The 18,674-nt window shown below is 41.1% G+C and overlaps 2 pseudogenes; both read right to left on the bottom strand.

Moving 5' to 3' along the window:
• Nucleotides 1-4,705: 4,705 nt before the first annotated feature.
• Nucleotides 4,706-5,361, bottom strand: LOC136464938 (uncharacterized; annotated as a pseudogene).
• A 2,659-nt stretch (nt 5,362-8,020) lies between these two features.
• Nucleotides 8,021-11,209, bottom strand: LOC136462956 (probable calcium-binding protein CML21; annotated as a pseudogene).
• Between the last annotated feature and the right edge of the window lie 7,465 nt (nt 11,210-18,674).

Genomic DNA, 18,674 nt, shown 5'->3' with positions numbered 1-18,674 from the left:
TATACCCCCTATAGGTGGGTCCTCTAGGTCCATTAAAGTCCAAGCTTTGACTAGGGTCTTGGTGCACTCACACATCATGTTTGATTAATTGAAAGTTGATCTCATTTTATCAACAAGTCATGAAACCCAAAAAGAAGCAACTCAAATGGTTATTTAAATGCATATGCTCAAACATGCTAACTTGGGATCTACTTGTGCAACTATAGAGGGTTTTCCTAGTATGTACACTCACCATACATTTAGTTTTGTTAGAAATTTTTTTGAAGTTGGTATTTTTGGTTCTTTGGATTTCTTGGGTTGTTACAACTTCCCTAAGGTGTTGTGAGCTTGTGTCTAAAATTTCATATTTTTTTTACACCGTTTGGAAGGGTTTTCACTTTTTGTCCCGAAGGAACTTGTGCTGTCAGGTTCATACCGGACCAGTCCGGCACGCACACCGGACCGGTTCGGTGTGAACTGTGATTTCGCGCATTTCACTGTTCCTTGCTCGTTTTGCTTCCATGTTTTCTCCGGTGATGTCTTGGTACCTCCTAGGGTTCATCTAGTCACTAGTTGATTTGTGTGAGCTTCTCGAGCAGTTTTCTAGAGATTTGGGGGTTGATTCCGGAGCAGAGGACAAAATCGGAAGAAAACTAGATTTGGCTCCCATTCAACCCCCCCCCCCCCCACCCCCCGCTCTGGTCGCCTTGTCTAGTCCTTTAATAGAAGTATTGTAGGAGCCATGCAATATTTAACATTAACTAGATCAGATTTAGCCTTTGCAGTGAATGAGGTTTGCCAATTTCTTCACTCTCCTACTATTGTTCATTGAACGGCAGCAAAAAGGATTTTGGGATATGTGAGTGGTAGTCTTAAGTTTGGGCTTACAATATCTTCTTGTCAATCTTCTAGTATAAGTGCATTTTCTGACGATGACTTGTCTTTAGTCCTGATGACAGACGTTCAATGGGAGGTTTTTGCAGCGGTATAAAGCTCATATCTTGGAGCGTGAACTGTATCTCGTTCTAGCACAAAGGCGGAATACAGATCTCTTGCCAATGCAACTGCAGAAGTAATTTGAAATCAGAAATTGCTTTGAGAACTCAATACACCTCAGCTGAAGGCGCCTATTTTATGGTGCGATAATATAGGTGCGACATACTTGACGTCAAATCCTGTTTTCCATGCTCGAACTAAGCATGTTGAAGTTGACTACCACTTTGTTCATGAAAGAGTGGCAGCAGGGTTGTTGGATGTCCGACATCTATTGTCATCGGATCAGCTGGCTGATGGCTTTACAAAAGTCCTAGGCTCGAAATTTAGAAATGACCTGAACCTGTAGAGTTTAGATCAGAGGTGAAGCCAACAGAAAACTTCATCGAGGTCTTCAACATTGCAGTCTAAGATTTTTCATGTTATAATTTATAAACAGTATATAACACTGAATTCTTGCTGTTTTTTTACCAAAAATCATAGGGATCAGCTGACCCCCAATAAAGGGGCCTAGCTCCACCTCTAGTTTAGATCGAGAGGGAGTGTTAGAATACGGATAGTACTAGGACTCTATCCTGTCCCAGCTATAATTTTTTTTGGTCTCTATGTGCCCCTAGAGGGTTAATCCCAGCTATAATTTTTTTTGGTCTCTATGTGCCCCTAGAGGGTTAAGGTTATCGGTTCCCATATTTTCTTTCACATACTGGCTAGATTATCTATTAATTCTAGCGCCTAACTTGTGAGTAAGTACTTTGCCATATCTGGCAATGTTTGGACCTTATATGCACCAATTGTGCTTATTTGAGTAGTTTACCGGTTGTTGGTACAATTTGCACCAACATATCAAATTGTTGTATGGTGGACGCAATTTACTCAAACATACCCTGACTTAGTTAGCTCCATAATAGTTGCACTGCACCACAAGACCCTAATACCATTCTTGTGTCTCCCCGGCCCATCGCCGTTGCACAAAGGCCCCAATTTTTTTTGATGAAACTGGAGGGGCCTAGGCCCCTACAGGAATTTTATTGAAAGGTAAAAATAGTTTACAAGATATTACAAAAGGAAACTAAAAGGGCCTCAAGAGACCCAAAAAGAAATAAAGAAAATGTGATCACCAATGAAAATTACAACAGATTTTGGATCCATAAGTCAAAAATTGCTGAATATTTGGCCATTGCTCTCAATGAAAGCAACTTCATTTCTTTTTTGAAGCTGAACTTGACTGACTCCAAGATGTGCTGTATATTGTTGAAGATGAAATCATTTCTTGTATTCCAAATGGCCCAAGTCATCAATATGGCTACCATCATGAAGAACCTTGGATAGGACAGAGCTCTGATAGTTTCTATGGCCTTTGGGAAGGTTATTTCATCATCCGAATTTATATGAGCCAGGTTCCAACAGTTTTTGGTGAAAGAATGAGTGATCAGGTGATGAGCTATTTCTTCTACCTGATCTTGGAAAAGGACACAATTATAGGATTCTAGTTACATATTTCTTCTTCTTAGAAAGTTTCTTGTGCTTAGCCTGTCTACGAGCAGAAGCTAGAAGAAAACCTTGTGCTTTGGCTGACAGTAGCAATCCTAGATCCATTTGAAAGCCTGATGAACATGGCCTTGCTCAATCATGTTCAAGTAGGCTATTGCTGCTGAGATGTTTCCCCAAGCTGAGATGTCTAGATGTCCTAATCTAAGGTTAGAGGTCGATGCTGAATAAATGTGCGTACTTTCGGCAGTTGATTATAAGCAGTTCTAAAAGGGGCAGATCAAAACATGTGTGAATCTCTGTTACTACATAGAATATGTCCACCATAATAAATTTTTGCTTAGCAAAGAAATATAGTTCTGGAAAGTCCACTTTAAGGGGCTGTTGTAGCCAACTATCTTGCCTGAAGGAACATGTTTCTTCCATTTTGCACCTAAGATGAAGAAAAGGACTTAAAACTCTCTACGAGTTTTAGATTGTCTTTCCACCAAAGGAGCCTTTTTTTGTGCTTCCTGGTAGCTTGACATTAGAGTAGTGTTTTTCCCACACAAGTGAGACCCAGGGTATGCCTTTTTTCTGTTGAAGAATTTATCTACATTTTTCAGCGTCAGGGCTTCATTGTGTTTTTTTTTCAAATTTATAACTCCGAGTCCTCCTTCATCCTTGGGGAGGCAAACTAGTTCCCATGCTGCCCCTCTCCTCCTCTAGAGGCACTGTTTTCTGAACTTGTCTAATTGCTTGATGACAAACTTTGGTAAGGCAAGAGCACTTAGGTGGAAGGTGGGTAATGCATTAAGGGCAACTTTGTCATTTCTAGCTTGCCAGCTTGGGAGAGGAAAGTTGAGGTGTTGGCTAGCCTTCTTTCACACCTTTGACTTCGGTAGGCCAAGAGGCAGGTCCAGATAGGTGAAGGGGAGGGAGCCTTCAGCACAGCCCAGAGTGCTAGCAAGATGTTGAACTTTATTATCTTAACGTGATTGTCGAGAAGCAGATTTGGATAACGGGATCCCACTGATTGTGTCCTCTAGTATTATATAAGCTACAACTGTGTTTGTCGAGAATATTATATAAGCGACAATTATGAAATTAAAGGACACGATCGGTGGGATCCAGTTATCCAAATCTGCTTCTTGGATATTTTTTTCTTATTGATTGATGAAGATGGTGCTTGCGGAATGGGATGAATGCTCTATAACAAGAATAAGAGTTAACTTGCAGAATTTTGCACATACAAAACACAACAGAATTAACTTCTGGGCATCATCAAGGAAAAATAAAAAGAGCATAAACAAGGTCAAAATTAAAGTTGGACAACCCTGGATTCTCACACAACCCTAAATTAAACCTTCGTGTGACGCATTGACGTCCAGAAGCGCCTCTTGTCCGTTGATCTCCAGCGGCTCACCCGGCTCCTACTCTTCGTGGCCAACTCCATCCTCCTCGCCCTGTGCTCCACCACCACCGGGACCTTGTGTGTTAAGGATGGATGCGAATGTTCAGATATTTGTATCCATTTTAGTGTAAATATGGATATCCATATTCGTATTTGATTTAAATGAGTTTAAATGGATATATCAGCATTCATTTTCGAAGATTATTCTCTATCCGATTCCACATTCGTATCCAACAAAAATGTGAAATATCTAATATTATCCGTACCCGTGAAGTACAAATTATTTTTGAAACCATCTAAATCTTATAATTATGACCAATTAACTAAGTAAATGAATTTTTTTAATATAATAGATGATATGTATCATTATTTAAAAGTTATCTATGGTTAATGTAATTTTAATATTATTAGCGGTATATAAGTTTAATTAATTTTAATATGGCTAATCATATTAATTAGTATTTTATTTTATTTATATACTTCTATAATATTATTTTTTATTTATTTGAATTCAGTAATTAATATATATTATCTATAATTTTCTTATATTTTATATATCTATTATTGAAATACTGATTAACATATTTTATTTTTGGTAGTCGTCTTTATCCCCGGTGTTATATACCTATATTTTAAATCCCTACATCCGTTATAATTATATTATACTATGAAACTATCAATAAGCAAATAGACACATATTATCTTCAAAATCAAAGTAAATATCTGAATTCGAAATATCCGTTTTGCATTAGTTTCCGATATCCGCATTCGTATTCAAATTTGGATTAAAATATGGTAAATAATGGTATTTGAATCCGTATCCGTCCCTACTTGCGTTGCCGCATCACGTCATCAGCTTCTGCTTTGCATCCCTGGTATGGGTGTTTGCACCTGTCGGCTGTCGTCTCCTCGTTCCTGACGCGATCGTCGCCATGGCCAGGGAACGCCAGGAGGCATCTTCGTCGGGTTGGGACACTCCATGTCTGAGATCCTGGCAGCTTGCTTGACATCTCCTGCTTGAACCAGTGTCGTCTCAGGGGCAGGGCCTCCGCGGACGGCCGGACGCATCCCGTGACGGGAGGAGCGGCGGCGGCCACCTCGTGCTCATCAAGCGATATCTGCAGCAGCGTGCCCAGGGCGGCTTCCAGGGACGCCCTCCACCCGCTCACGACGGCCCGCGCGAGGCCGCGCACCCTCACCGACTCGTGCCCCAGCAGGCCGCCGACGGCCTTGGCGACGTCGGTGGTCGTCAGCATGGCCGGCGTCACCGGTACCACCCGCAGCGTCTCGAGCGCCTCGGCCATCGCCACGTCGAGCAGCTGGCAGAGCTCCTCCGCTCGGCCGTCGTCGCCCGCGGCGTCGCAGAGCATCTCCACGATGTCGCCCCTCACTTGCCGGTACTTGTCCCGGGAGCAGCCCTCGGGAGCGGCGGCCTCGATGCAGGCGTCGATGGCGCCGAACGCAGGGAAGAAGGGCTTCCACCGCCGGAGCGGGCTCTTATCCGCCATCGATCACGTACCGCGGCGGCGGCGCTTTGCGCTTGATAGGCAATATATTACTAGCTCAAAGTTGCAATTCAAATGATTTCTATAAATAATTCAAATGTTTTCTATAAATAATACTATATATATATATATATATATATATATATATATATATATATATATATATATATATATATATATATATATATATATATATATATAGAAGGGAAAAGATATAAACATAGTTGAACCGTCTATTCATAACACACATTTTTGTGTTTTGTTTTGGCAAGCACTGCAGTAGTAAATTCGGTGCAAAACCCAGTATATGCAAGCGTAATTTGAGAAAAGCGCACCAGTAAAACAACACCATTTTATTGTTTTTCTATGTGCAACAGTGAAAACTCATAATCAAGTAGAAATTTCCAAAAGTAGTGCTATGTTTTACTACTGCTCATGTGGTATTTGATGACTTTTTATGTTTGCATATTAAGCTTTTTTTTCTAGCCAAAACAAAAGGTTATCCTGTAGTAGTTACAATTTCGGTTATGTGATTCTAGCTCACTTATTTCCCATGATTTCAGAAACCAATGTGAGGCAAGTAGTGAATTGATATTTTTGAATTTGAAAATATGATGTTTGAACAAAATCCCTGGATGTGCTAGTGAAGCAGTAACTATTTTACTATTATTGTAAATAATTCTTTAGAAAGATGCTCAAGTGGTAACTAATTGATTTCACAAAAATAATTAGTGATTAAAATCTCCAAATAAAGTAGTAATTAGTCAGATTCATATAGACTATATATGAACAAAAAGTATTTGAATTGACATTCACCAAAACGCTAAACGGTAGTTAAACACCTAATGTTTAGCGTTTATTCCGAAGACACGTACAACCACTTAAAACGGGCTACATGGTCAATTAAATGGAATAAACAGTCGACTAAATGGGCATGTCTGGTCACCAAGTAACAAATTCTCAGATTTTCTGCGACCCAACAACGAGAATCTACTGTCGCCAATGTAATAATGTTTCTTGAATGAATTTCGTGCCACGACCGGAAGCAGAGCAATTGAGCAAATCAGGCCTGTGTTCATCCCATCTCAACAAGAGCATATATACAGCCATGAGCTTCTTGATTGCTTTTCACTTTCTCTCTCATTGAGGTCAATGGTTTTGACAAATTAAGGCAAGTGAAGTGAGAAATGCATGCTCATGCCCATGCTCCTAAGTCCTAACCATGGCACATGGCAGGGTGGGATGTTCTTGACTGGCGCACTGATCTGCATTTTCAGCTGAACAACCCATTGCATATATAACATGATGAACAAAACCATTTTCAGGCTGATACGCATGGTTCACTACTGCCCACAATATCTAATCTGTTCAAAAAAAAAAGGCGAGAAATAGATATAGGAAATAGATCAGTCATGTATTGATGACACATACCAGTACCACCCAGCAGGAAGATGGTACTGCTGAACTGCTACTAGATACCAGATACCAGTAGAGTTGGAAACACAAGAACACCCATCATCAGGCGACGACGCCCCAGCCCAAGGCAGCAGGGACAACAAGCAGCGACTTGATCACCCGGCCGGTGGCGACGACGGCGTGGATGAATAGGTCTGCGACTGCGAGGGCAGGGTAGTACACGGTGACGATGCAGCCCATGCACACGCCGACGACGAAAGGAAGCACGAACTCCAAGGTCGAGTCGAACGTGACCCTCGCCCCGCCGTCGGTGAAGGTGATGGCCGTCTCGGGACGGTGGCGGTGGCGGAAGGACCACGAGGCAGAGGGAAGACGGCGGTGGCGCGGCGAAGAGCTAGGGAACGGAAGAAGAAGAAGCTGCCGGTGGTGTGGACTGGTGGAGATTGCTAGGTAGCTAGGTGTAGGCATGCAGGTGCAGTGCGGAGCGGTGCCGAGCTCGCTGCCTTGCACTGAAACTGAAAAGGGGGCTGCACTGTAGCGAGGAGTGCTTGATTGCTGTGAGAAACGAGAGGGTCTGGCTCTGGCCAGTGGCCAGATTGGGAAAGATTCCACCAATCCGTCCGTCAACCGCGCAGGGCCGTCCGTCACATGAGCTTGGAGCTTTGCAGCTTGGCGCTTTCACTCAATGGGCCATGGCCTATTGGCCTTATGAGACTATCCCTACTATCCTACGACTACGACACCACTTTGATGCCTTTGCTCTACTACCGATGAAGAGACTGAAAGCACGCGTGTAGGAACAGTAGGTGTTGCTCGTCCTCCAACAGCAAACTTCAAAAGTCCTCCAACAGCAAGCTTCAAAAGCAAAGAGCACCACCCAAACCTTGGCAATCCTGTATTTTCTTAACAAGTTGCAAACTTCATAATAAATAACAGAGCTGTTACCTAGCTAACTGAACACAAACTCACATTGCAACTTCTTATCAGTAAATTCTTGTGACAAATAGTACAAGCAACTTGGGTTCCTGCATTCGGTCACCTTTGCTACTGAAGCGACTCCAAGTTTGTATTCGCAGGGACCAAAGTTCCATTTAAAGGTAGGCATTGTTGTGCGTCCCGTCCAGCCGTCCTGCAACATTAATGGGCAAGGGCATGGGCATGTGTTTCCACAAAATGAAAAGAAGCAAACAGCCAGCTTCAAAGTAAAGAGCATTTTCCTGCCATTCACAATTTTACACTTTCAACAAGCACAGTGCAAATACTTTTTAATGACAAGGTAACCTAACTGAACAGCATCTGACCAGTGTAACTTTTTATCAGCAACACTAGTGTTCATTCTATTTATAGGAACATGAACATCTACCATAAGCTCGGCACACAAAGAACATGAACTACTACTTCTGATCCGCGGCAGGAGGAAGCTGCTGAGGCCTCCTGAGGGGCTGACTTGGCCAATTCAGAACGCCTAATAATCTTCAGTTGACACACTCTTCTTCTTCGTCATCCTCGTCGTCGTCTTCATTATCGATCCCCACCCAGCGAGTAAAAGCAAAAAGGAATTCCTTGAAGGTCACTGTTCCATTCTTGTCCCAATCCATTTCCTCTGCATTCACCAAAGGAGTAAATATCAGTGCAAACATATAAACAGGTAACAACCGTGACTGGACCGGGGTAAAGTGTGTTCATTAATCAATGCTGAATTCTAAGCCGACAGGGGAAACTTCCAAATGTAAGAATGAATATTCAGAGTGGGCGGTCTTGGGACTAAAAGTCGAAAAATAAGTTCGAAATCTCTGAAAGCATGAAACTTGATCGTAGTTCATTTTTTTTATCAAAATGCTTACCTGTCTTTGATTATCATCACAGGTTAAAAGGAAAAAGGAAAAAGAAAAATCTATGAACAGTTGTAGCCTACATAACTAACCTACCCTTGCCCTCAAAAAAGAGTGAGAAAGAACTGCTTATCCAGGCCAAGGAAAGAAGGTATCGGATTGCTGTTTTCCTCAACCAAAAGATAATGGCGTTCCTAGAAAACAGGACAAATAAAGAAATGGTGCATCAACATAGGATGTGGCTCGCACTCCAGGCTGGATGGTTCGAAGTACCGACGCCTTGTATGCTCTCTAAACTCTTCTTAATGAAAAACGTGCAAATGCACGTTCGCGAAAAAAATTATGACAATTAGTTTGGGGTAAGCATTTTCATTAATGGACACTGAATCCATATCACAGCTGAAAAAAGGAAAAAGAACATCCTATGAACAGTTTGTAGCCTACATAAGCTTCCTACCTTGCTCTCAAAACGAGTAAAGAACTATCCAGCCAGACCAAGGAAAGAAGGTATTCACATCATTGATTTCTCAAGAACAAGCAATGGTGTCTCAAGAAAAGAGGACTGGACAAGTAGTGGCATACCAATATGATGGTTGTAGTGAAAACCAACTGACCTTTTTATTGAGAAACTAATAGAGTAGAAATTAGGGAGTATGGATGATGGTGCCAGAGGAGATAACTCACCAAATCTTTTCATGCCTATGCGCCCAGAAGAGCGCTCTCCTCCAATGGTCTCATTTATTGCTTGTATCATCTCGCTCTTACTGACATATCCATCTTTGTTCTTGTCCAAGAAGACAAATGACTCCACCAATGTTTCAAATGTTGGTTCAAGGCTACCCAATCCCATTCTTTTTCTCTAAAGCGTCATGTCAAGGACATACAATATCTAAAGGGACAGAATAAAAAAATACGTAAAATAGGATCTCAACTTGAGGCATCTCTAATATATACTCTAATGTATCCTCCTATATGATGAAATACAAAATATCCATACCAGAAAGTTCAATAAGTTGTTTTTATCTATTAAAATTCTTTTCAAAGTTCTTTATCTTGAAAACCTTACAGAAAAACTTGATGTGATCTACTAATATGCCTTACTGGATGCAACAAAGTAGAGACATTAGTATACCATGATTAGTTCCAAATCTCAGGTAAATACATACCACAAGTTTAATATCTTATTTTTCCATAAAGATAGAGAAAGAATCAGACTTTGGAAATTTTAGAAAAATAACGCATTATATGGATTTCCAGCGCTAAAGAAAGAGAAAGTGAATTTCGAACAGTAGATATTTTTGTACTGTGTCAAGGGATACTGCTTCAGACACTGCAGGATCATTTAGAAGATAAACGAGGCACAGGAAGACAATAAACTCATTGAACTTCATGCCCATGTGCTCATAAATGTCACATGCCTCAAACAGATCTTTTATCTCCTCATCAGTTGATTCAATACCCAAATTTTGGAAAACAATGCTCGAGTTCCAGTTGATCTATTTCACCATTGGAATCTTCATCTGCATAAATACAATTTTTTTGTCAGAACACTAAAAAAGGTTCGATGAAACACCTCAAGAATGAAAGACAATTTGTAGTCAGTATTTACATTTCATTTAGACAGGGCAAGTCATGATTCTGGACCAGTTCATGCAGATGACAACAAATTTCTCACATGGGTGTCAAAGCATATCAAGACAAAAAGCAAGTAAAATGAGCCAGAAATTGGGAGATCTATCTCGTGCTCAATTATTTTAATGGATTGAAATTTGCAGGTACATTTTCCCTAAATTTGCCAAAAAGACAAGGGATGTGTTAAGTTTCATCTGGTGGATTTACCTGAATCACTCTTTGGCATAATGCAATGCACAGGAACCCATGGTAAATTTGGAGAAAGATAACTGCTATGTGCACGAGTCATTTATCTGACCTCATTAGACCAAAGGCAGCAGGAGACTTTGGTCCTATAAACCCAGTGCGCATGCATGGTGTGGTTGCACTGCACCAGAGTTAGAAGAATGTTTTCTACGTGGAGCACTACTCTTTGAGAAATGTCTTTGTTTTTAGTTGGATAAACAAAATAGGTGGAACAACATTTCATTCAGATCCACTCGAAACAATTTGTTCATGCTAGTTTTGACCAGTAGTTATCCATTACATGAAGTAAAAGTATCTCTGGGTATCACTATAATCCAAAAATAATATTGTAGGATAAAGACTACCCAAAGTTAATAACTTGTTCACGGCTGCCTCTGATTAAATTTATATTTACATATTTCAACTATACATCCAGTTTTATGTCAAGTTTTGACCTTTAAATGACATGGTACCATAATGCTGGTTCAGATAGATGGGTAAAGCTCACCAAACTGCTGAAAGATAGTCCGGCAGTTTCTCAAACTCTCGTCAATTTTAGGAAATTTCATGATGACACTATTGAATGATTTCACAGAGGTTCCTTTTAATGCTCTCTGCTGCATGGCTTCAACCATCTTCTTCTCTAACTTCGATGCCGGTGAGCTGTGCCTTGGCGAGTCACCACTAATTACACCTCCCATTTCCGCAATTTTGACGATCTTGTATGGTGCCAAAAACCTCCTTGCCTGGAGATATAAATAATATTCATCGTGAGAAATTAACAATATCCACTATAACCTAGATTTGAGATGAATTAATGTTAGGGGGGCCACTAAGCTAGTACCGCCACAATGAAAGGCACTGACCTCAAAAACAATAAAAGACAGTTTTGGCAGACATAAAGATCAAGAGATGAAATATAAGAGATCTAAGAACCATGCTGCTAAGAACAAGATCTTGTCCTCATAAACGTAACAGTTTTTTTACATAGTAAATTTAATTTTTATCAATCAAATAAGTGGAAAGTAGTTAACGATGGAAGCAGCATGCATTGAAAGTATAAAAAAATACAAAACGTGTACCATTTGTAACATGCAACAAAAGAACAAAAAAATAAAAGAACAACTAATGTTGCAAATGGAGGCTGCCGTCTTCCCCTCAAAAAAAAATTGGAGGCTGCCGTCTACCGCCTACCAATGACCAATGGCCCAATTTTTGGGGGGAAATGAAAAAAAAAAAATACACCGACCGACGCAGCAACGAATCGGCCACCGGATCGGAAAGAACGTTAAGAAGGAACCGGAGAATTCAGGGGCTCACATACAGCAGCGAAAAGATCAACATTCCGCGCGCGGCACAAAAAGAACGATCTTTCCACAAAAGGGCGCAACCGCACAGGGCCGAGGAAAATTGGATAGCATCCTTACCGAGGAGAAATCCCAACTCCGGAAGGATCTCCGGCACTCACTCCACCGGCAGGGCCGAGGGGCGACGATCGACGGGGGACGCCTGCTGCGCCTGCGGGCGGGTGGTGGAGGGAAGGGACCGGGAAGGGAGGCGCGGGTTGCGCATGCGGTGGGACTTGGGAGGGGAGGAGGAGAGGCTGCGCTTGCGGGGATCTGGTGGTGGAGTGGATGGAAATGGGATGGAGAGGAGAAGCAGAGAGCCGTGTCCGGCGCCGAGGGCGGTGGGCAGCCTAGAGTGTAACGCATGCGCGCGGCGCGCGAAACGCCCCGCGTCGCGCCAATTCCAACGCATGTTCCTCCTGCTGCTGATGCCATCATAGCACAACGATAACGTGAAGTTCCAAAAGTGTCATTTAACAAGTTTTATTAACAAGCAGAACCCGGTCATTGCTAAGATGCCCACTAGCAATCATCCTAACACGTATTTTAAAATTTATGAACTTTGTTATTTTTTTATCAACAAATAGTCTAATCATATGATATGATGAAGCATCAAAGTGAAAGTGGTGCACCACTGAAGCAAAATACAAATTTTAGATGTCATATGTGGTGGATATTAGGAGGTGTTTGGATCCCTAAGGGGTCAGGACTAAACTTTAGTCTCTATCACATCGGATATTTAGATACCAATTAGCGTGAGCTCTGATCATTTGAAAAGTTGATACCACATAAGTGGTTACTTTGGGTTTTTTACGTAGAAATGTTTTTCTAATGATCAAATTTTTATTGTCATTAATTGTATATTGCTAGAAAACATGTATTTACATTACAACGGGAAATAAAAGTTTTGTTGTGTAGTGCTCGTGCCAATAATAATGAGATAGCAATTTTTATTAGATTTAGTTGGGCTGGACCCAACGTTAAATCAACTAAATTTGAATACCCTTAATCAATTCTAGGGAAATAAATGACTAATCCAGTATGAAAAATTGACATGAGGTTGACTAAACTTAAATAGTTGGCTATTTTGTGCACATGTTGTCAGTTTTTAAAAAGGGTGAAAGACGGGAAAAAGTAGAATGCCACACGCGTGCCGTGACTAAACGAGCTCTAGCGGCCAGCCTATGGCATGAGTGTTGTGGCATCAACGAATATTTTGCGGTTCTAAACTCAAAGCGAGAAGGATGAGAGTGAGTGGCGATGGATTAAGGGATGAAAAATAGTGGGGACGGGATGGATAGGGGAGAGAGTGAGAGGTGAAAGAAAGAAATGTTCACTCTTTAATATTAGATTAGATATAGATGAGAGAAATAAGCTATCAAAATGTGATCTTAAAGATCACACCAAGTTAGATTGTGATTTATATTTTTGATAGAGGGATGGAGTGTACTTTTTCTTCTGTTCAGTATTAACTTATGTTCACTTTGAATTTGTTTTAAGTCAAACTTTTGAAATTTCGACCGAACTTTAGGAAAAATTATCAACAGCTATAAGTTCAAATAAATAGGCTATATCAAGACATTTTTCATAAAAAATATGTTGTAGGTGTTGGTGTATTTTTAATAAATTTAGTTAAAGTTATAGAGGGGTTTTTGTGCATAAGTCATAGAGGGTTTGAATATGGATAAAATTAAAGTGAATATAATTTGAAATGAACAGAATATCTTTATGTTTTGAACTTCAAGAATTAAGAAAAAATATTACCATGCTACATGTCGCAAGCCGACCTTATACTATACCTCTCTCATTGGCTAGGGCAGCTAAGTAAAAAAAACATGGAAAGAATATGACAACTTATATTTTGAATATATAATGTGAAGCCTAACAATGGGGGCTAGTAGCCATCGAAATTTTCACAATCGTAGTCTACACTTCAAAAGGAAGTCGATCAACCCAATTTGAAGATGGCAATGCTAGATGGAGACTACAGCAATGAAACTTTACACCAAAGACTGAGTGGCCGTATACTAGGCTTTATGTGTAGTATATGTTGATTAGTTTTGTTTGGTCCCTCCATTTTATGCTTTTTGAAAAGTTCTCTTCACTGGGCATAAAATATTTATAGTCAGAAACGCAGAAATAAAAATCAGTTTTTATAAAAGAGAATTGTCAAAATGGTACAATCTTAAATCAGATTAGTAAACTTAAAAATTATAAACGTCGTAGTAAATCGTAGAATCAAACCATTTTATTTTAATCGTAAAATCATACAAGAAGTCGAGATTCTTTCATGAAGGAAAAAATATGGTGGTAGTGGCACCTGGGAGTTGCAATAATTTTGTCAACCACCAGATGAGGAAGACGAAGGATTATTGTTGCCACTCGCATTCTACCTCTCCACCACCCGTCCTCATGCATGACGCATAGTGTAACGTCCCGCCTCTGTAAGGCCGGGCCCGTTTACATCTAGCAGCTTTCTAGGACATAGACTGTCCTCACAGACCCACACAAGTTTTTCTGCGCACTTTGTCCTCACTCGTGCGCACCCGGGAAAGACTTCCCGATCGGTCACCCATCTTGAAATTGCTCTAGGCCAAGCACACTTAACCTCAGAGTTCTTTAGAGATGGGCTTTCGGAAAAGAAGTTGCAACTTGTTGGTATGAGTATTCTATTAATCCTGTTAAGCCCTGAGCCAGGATGTTACACATAGATAAGCTTGAGATCTAAATGGGGCTTTTGGGTAATCTACTATTATTCTTTTCATGTATACAACAATGACCATGGACTACCTCATGAAAACTTAAGGAGCCATTTGGATCCTTTCATTTTTGTGGAATTGGAATCTATTTAATGAATTATGTTATTTGATTTGGAATTTGGCATTCCACAACTTTTCCAAGTTCTCGTATAGTCTATCTTAAATTTATAGGGTGGGAGATGGAATTTGATTCTATAGATCACCATGATATATTTTTATTCTCCAACTTATAGCACGGTCTTCAACTTGCTTCCTTATAGTAGAGATGCAACATATAAGTATCTTTCTTGAATGTCTAACAATAATATACAAATATATTTCATATACAATCATATTAGCTTAATTAATCTATACCTAAATTATAATTATTAGAATTAATTCAATTTTAAGGGCCTTCTGTAATTGGTAAGTTCAAATCAACATGTTTGTAGCTGTATAGTATTGCTTGGTTGTGTACTTGTATGTCTATCTTTGCATGCAACCGTAAAGGGATGTTTAGTTTGAAAAATCACCGAGTGAAATGGTCAATCGGAAAATCAGTGTTCGCCATGTGAATTTTAGTGAAATAAAGTCATTTCGTAGTATTAAGCTAACCATGCGCTTGTAAGGAATGAGCTGCCGATGGTGGGATAAAACCATTTCTTATTATTAAGATAATCACGTGCTTGTAAGTAATGAGTTAGCTAAAATGTGTTCATAATTTCTCAAGCCGAACAACCAATAAACTACCTGATCAGAAAGTTGTGGTTTCACCTCCTGGAACTTTCACCGATGCAAGAACGGTTGGGTTACTTCATTCACTAGTATATTGCCCGTACTAACGCTACAATGACCTTTAGTAGTACAAATCAAATATTCAAAAGATAATATATGCATTAGTAACAAAACATAGATGTGGTATGTTTAAGATTCACTAAAAAACAATGATACATCGAGTTAGATATATTAACACTGATCTAATTTGAAAGACATTTATAATTTCACAGGACACACCGAAAGAGTTAGAACTACAATATTTGATATCTGTTGGTCCTTCAAAACATCCTCGAGAAGTTCACGAGAAGTTCAACAGCTGCACAAAGCATCATCGAACCAAGCTGTGGATGCACAGAAAATACATAGTTACTACACAATATGCTCACCAGAAGCAAAGCAGGGCAACCATACGCGTCTTTTTGCTGCAACCTGGTTCCTTCCACTTGTTTGCAGAATGTCATAGTTGGTAGACAAGGAATTTGCACCAATTCATGCCAGCTAAGTTGTCAATGTTATTGACTATACTCCATACATTTTTGGTGATGAAAGTACAAGAGAATTTGAACCAATTCATGCCAGCAAAGTTGTCAATGTTATTGACTATACTCCATACATTTTTTGTGATGAAAGTACAGGAGCAACAAGCCATTAATTTAGCAAATACGATCATCATAAAACACTGCATATTGTAAATCTGTCAGTGCCTCATTTGTTAACAAAATATAGGCAATGTCTCAAGTTTTTTTAGCTTTGACTGAGATTCTTAATTATAAACTCTAATGTGTTTTTTGTTTACCGTGAAGGGCAGGCCTGGTGTAGTGGTGAGAGCTGTCTCACTGAGTCACCAGGTCATGAGTTCAAAGCAGCCTCTCCGCAGATTTTATGGGGGAAAGGCTTCGGTTTATCCCTTACCCAGAGCCCACTCATGTGGGAGCCTCCGGCACTAGGTATGTCCCTTTATTTTTTTGTTTACCGTGGTGTTTAATCAGGATCCTCTATCAGCCTAATGTAATTTTCTTATACCCTCCACTCTGTTAGCATCAACCATGTGTTTGACACAGCAATTACTGCTACTCAGGGTGGTTCCTCCAAAGAAACAACAAATCACTTACTACACTGCAAGCAATCAATTGATATCAGGTTAACTGAAAATGATTGATTGAATCAAACATCAGAAATTCAGAACAACAGTAGTACTATAGATGAAGTTTACTGGATGCAACATCAGAGTAGCAGTAATATTGACAGATGACCGACGTACTTTGCAGGTGACGGCCAAAGGCATAGTGATGCACCGATGCGCAGATGTAACGATGTACCCAGCACAGTGCGCTGAGACAGAGAATTCGTGGGCCGTGCTTCACCTCGGTGCACTGCAGTAGATTAGCGTTTCACCACTCCTGTTTAGAGGAATCATGGAAACAGAGATCGAATTCATGCCTAAACAACAAACGTTTAAACAAGACACATATATAGAACTCGTATCCAGAAAAGTTTTTTTTTTTTTTTTGAAAGATCCGGTTACCCGGTGTTGTATTAATAAAGAGTTGCAATATTACCTCACACAGCAGACCGCCGTATGAGGTACCCGGGTTCGACTATGCTAATTACTCATAGAAATTGGAGCAATCCTTATGTAACTAAGTACCCCTCCCCCTGCTGAAATCCAATCAGAGCACTCGTCTTTAATCTTTGTGAACACAGCCTGTTCTGCGCACCTAGCACCATTGAAAACTCTGGCGTTTCTCTCCTTCCATATATGCCATAGAGTAAGGATGGCAATTGAGTGCGCCGCCTTTGTACCCTCGGCCGTCATCGCCATGAACCAATCCTCCATATCATTCTCCTCGGTCCAGCCAGAAGGTTGCAGGTTTGCGCAGTTGCTCCACAATGCAACCAGACACCATACTTTCCTCGAATAAGGACATTCTATGAAGAGGTGAATGGCAGTCTCCAGGTTCCTTTCACATAGCGCACAGAAGTAGTTATTCTTCCATCCCTTGAGCTGCAGCCTGGCTGCTGTCCATACTCGGTCCTGCAGTAGCAGCCACAAGAAGAATTTGCAGCGTGGTGTGGCCCAAGCCTTCCAGATGAGCTTTGGGAAGTTGGAGATGATTTGACCACTGAACTGGATTGCATATGCGGAGCTTGCGGAATATTCCCCGGAACTTTCCAAAATCCAGATGATATGGTCCTCTTGCTCGTTTGTGAGATCTAGGTGTAGCGAATTGATAAGTTGCCATAATTCGAAGAATTCATTCAAGATCCCTGCATTCAGGTTATGTGCAATGTCGCTAATCCATTTGCCATTAAGCACTGCTTCTCGCACCGTCCTGTTCTTACGTCTGCTATGACGGCATAGTAACGGAAAGAGGGATGCTGGTGACCGTCCATCAATCCAACTAGAGAACCAGAAAGAGGCTTTCCTACCATCATGGATTGTCACTCTTGTGGCTGCATTGAAAAGGGCAATGTCCGTATTGTCAACCGGAAGCTTCATCCCTACCCATGGTCTCTGCGCGTTGCTCCACGTTAGCCACCGCAGTCGTAGAGCTCTGCTAAACCTCTCCAGATCCAGAATGCCGAGGACTCCGAATTGCACCGTCCTGGTTACTAGAGTCCAGCCCACTTTGCACTTTCCCCCTGTGATCTCGGCGTCCCCTGCCCAAAGGAAGCGCCTCCGTACCTTGTCCAAGTCTTCTAATAGCTGTTTTGGTGCTTGGATCGACGTCAGTAAATATGTTGGGATAGCACTTAGGACTGATCGCACCAGTTCCCTTCTTCCTGCTGGGTTTAGCAGACGGCCCTGCCAGCCAGCCAGCCAGTCGGTTTCTCGCCTTGTCCACTATTCCTTGTAGGTGCACCACTATCAGTCGGCCTAGAGTTAGGGGCAGACCCAGATATGTGATTGGAAAACTGACCCGTCGACCAGCAAAAGGCTGTAGTATGTGATCCAAATTGATACCGCTACATCGGATGGGAGCCACCGAGCACTTTGTCCGGTTTAGCCTGAGTCCCGTTGCCGCTCCAAATTGTGTCAGAATATTGAGAAGAGATGACACCTCCTGTTGGTCTGGGTTTAGGAAAATCACAGCGTCATCCGCATATAGCGACAGCCGGATCTTTGCAAATCTTCCTCTTAGGGGGGAAATGATTCCTTCCTGTGTTGCGAGCTCCAGCACCTTCTGTAGCGCGTCGATGGCAAGTATGAACAGGTAAGGGGATAGTGGGTCTCCTTGTCTCAGACCTCTGGCGTGTTGGATTCGCTCAACTGCTGTCCCATTTAGCAGCACAGTCGAGTGTGAGGTGCGCAGCAATAGAGTGATCCAATCTCTCCATCTTGCACTGAA

Source organism: Miscanthus floridulus, chromosome 7 (genome assembly GCF_019320115.1).
Source record: "Miscanthus floridulus cultivar M001 chromosome 7, ASM1932011v1, whole genome shotgun sequence".
NCBI lineage: Eukaryota > Viridiplantae > Streptophyta > Magnoliopsida > Poales > Poaceae > Miscanthus > Miscanthus floridulus.
This window is presented reverse-complemented; position numbering and strand designations above follow the sequence as displayed.